At 45.0% G+C, this 3,148-nt stretch overlaps 1 non-coding gene across 1 annotated transcript; it reads right to left on the reverse strand.

Annotated features, from left to right (window-relative positions):
- Positions 1-281: 281 nt before the first annotated feature.
- LOC148579566 (small nucleolar RNA R71) lies at positions 282-389 on the reverse strand. The gene has a single exon (XR_015899590.1). It is a non-coding gene; the product is annotated as a small nucleolar RNA R71 (small nucleolar RNA).
- Between the last annotated feature and the right edge of the window lie 2,759 nt (positions 390-3,148).

The following is a 3,148-nucleotide window of genomic DNA, read 5'->3' on the forward strand; positions in this document are numbered from 1 at the left end:
AGCTTAAGCCTCAATTAGTTTCTCTAATGCAACAGAATTGCAAGTTTCATGGACTTCCATTGGAAGATCCTCATCAGTTCTTAGCTGAATTCTTGCAAATCTGTGACACTGTCAAGACCAATGGGATTGACCCTGAAGTCTACAGACTTATACTCTTTCCTTTTGCTGTAAGAGACAGAGCTAGGACATAGTTAGATTCACAACCTAAAGAAAGCCTGAACTCTTGGGAAAAGCTAGTCAATGCCTTCTTGACAAAGTTCTTTTCACCTCAAAAATTGAGTAAGCTTAGAGTGGAAGTCCAAACCTTTAGACAGAAGGATGGTGAGTCCCTCTATGAAGCTTGGGAGAGATACAAGCAATTGATCAGAAGGTGCCCTTCTGACATGCTTTCAGAATGGAGCATCATAGGAAGCTTCTATGATGGTCTGTCTGAACTATCCAAGATGTCATTGGATAGCTTTGCTGGAGGATCTCTTCATATGAAGAAGACGCCTGCAGAAGCTCAAGAACTCATTGAAATGGTTGCAAATAACCAATTCATGTACACCTCTGAAAGGAATCCTGTGAATAATGGGACAACTCAGAAAAAAGGGAGTTCTTGAGATTGATACTCTGAATGCCATATTGGTTCAGAATAAAATATTAACCCAACAAGTTAATATAATTTCTCAGAGTCTGTCTGGAATGCAAGCAGCAACAGGCAGTACTAAGGAAGCTTCCTCTGAAGAAGAAGCTTATGATCCTGAGAACCCAGCAATGGAAGAGGTGAATTACATGGGAGAACCCTATGGAAACACCTATAATCCTTCATGGAGAAATCATCCAAATCTCTCATGGAAGGATCAACAAAGACCTCAACAAGGTTTCAACAACAACAATGGTGGAAGAAACAGGTTTAGCAATGGCAAGCCTTTTCCATCATCTTCTCAGCAACAGACAGAGAATTCTAAGCAGAGCCACTCTGACTTAGCAACCATTGTCTCTGATTTAATCAAAACCACTCAAAGTTTCATGACTGAAACAAGCTCTTCCATTAGAAATTTAGAGGCACAATCGGGTCAGCTGAGTAAGAAAATTACTAAACTCCCTCCTAACACTCTCCCAAGCAATACAGAAGAGAATCCAAAAAGAGAGTACAAGGCCATAACCACAACCCTCACGGCCGAACATGGAGAGGAGGAAGAGGCAGTGATTCCCACTGAGGAAGACCTCAATGGACGTCCACTGACCTCCATGGAGTTCCCTAATGAGAAACCATGGGAATCTGAGGCTCACACTGAGACCATAGAGATTCCATTGAATTTACTTCTGCCATTCATGAGCTCTGATGAGTATTCTTCCTCTGAAGAGGATGAAGATGTTACTGAAGAGCAAGTTGCTAAATACCTTGGAGCAATCATGAAGCTAAATGCCAAGTTATTTGGTAATGAGACTTGGGAGGATGAACCTCCATTGCTCATCAAAGAACTGGATGACTTGACTAGGCAGAGATTACCTCAAAAGAGACAGGACCCTGGAAAGTTCTCAATCCCTTGTACCATAGGCACCATGACCTTTGAGAAGGCTTTGTGTGACCTAGGGTCAAGCATAAACCTTATGCCTCTCTCTGTAATGGAGAAGCTAGGGATCATTAAGGTACAAGCTGCAAGAATCTCACTAGAGATGGCAGACAATTCAAAGAAACAGGCTTATGAACTTGTAGAGGATGTCTTGGTAAAGGTTGAAGACCATTACATCCCTGCTGATTTCATGATCCTAGAGACTGGGAAGTGTATGGATGAATCCATCATCCTTGGCAGACCCTTCCTAGCCACAGCAAAGGCTGTGATTGATGTTGACAGAGGAGAATTGATCATTCAAGTGAATGAAGACTCCCTTGTGTTTAAGGCTCAAGGATATCCCTCTGTAACCATGGAGAGGAAGCATGAAGTGCTTCTCTCAATACAGAGTCAAACAGAGCCCCCACAGTCAAACTCTAAGTTTGGTGTTGGGAGGCCACAACCAAACTTTAAGTTTGGTGTTGAACCCCCACATTCAAACTCTAAGTTTGGTGTTGGGAGGTTCCAACATTGCTCTGAACATCTGTGAGGCTCCATGAGAGCCACTGTCAAGCTATTGACATTAAAGAAGCGCTTGTTGGGAGGCAACCCAATTTTTACTTATCTATGTTAAATTTCTATTTTCTAATGTTATTTTATGTTTTCTGTAGGTTGATGATCATGTGAAGTCACAAAAACAATTGAAAAAGCAAAAACAAAGTGAAAAATAGAATGAAAAACAGAACACCCTGGAGGAGACAGTTACTGGCGTTTAAACGCCAGTAAAGGTAGCAGAATGGGCGTTAAACGCCCAGTCTGGCATCATTCTGGGCGTTTAACGCCAGAAAAGGGCACCAGACTGGCATTTAACGCCAGGAATGGGCAAGAAACTGGCGTTAAACGCCAGAAATGGGTAGCAGCCTGGCGTTTAACGCCAGGATTGGCAGAAAGGGGCGTTTTGCACGCCACTTGGTGCAGGGATGAGATATCCTTGACACCTCAGGATCTGTGGACCCCACAGGATCCCCACCTACCCCACCACTCTCTCCCTCTTCTTCACCCATTCACCAATCACCTCAATACCTCTTCCCCAAAAACCCCTCACCTATCAAATCCCACCATTCTCTTCACCACTCACATCCATCCTTCATAAAACCACTCGCAGGGTCGGAGGAGGAGGCAGAGTTCGACCGTCAGAAGGATGAGGGAGACATACCAGTTCACAGTGTTGCTTCACCTATAAGACCGAATCCTCCACCTCCTCCCCCTCCCTCGGGGCAAGGAGTGTGACATTCATCTGGTTCCGGTGGGTAGCAGTCTCGGCAAGCTTGGGATACATCACCACCAGGTTGGTATGAGAGAGGTCTATCCGGGACCCAGCAGGAGGAGGACGTGCTGCTAGACGAAATTCTGATTGACGATGCCTTCCTACACACCGTCCAGCCTGCCACCATGGATCGGTTAGCCGAGGCATTCCGCACAGGTAGGAAGGTTAGGATCGCGGAGGACCATCACCCATCAGCTCCGGCTAGACATGGTGGGTGCTAGACAACTGTGCACTCCACCCACCCTCCAAACCTCCCTGAACACAACAAAACAGGATTGCTTCA

Source organism: Arachis ipaensis, chromosome B10 (assembly GCF_059453495.1).
Source record: "Arachis ipaensis isolate K30076 ecotype BB chromosome B10, ASM5945349v1, whole genome shotgun sequence".
NCBI classification, from domain to species: Eukaryota; Viridiplantae; Streptophyta; class Magnoliopsida; order Fabales; family Fabaceae; genus Arachis; species Arachis ipaensis.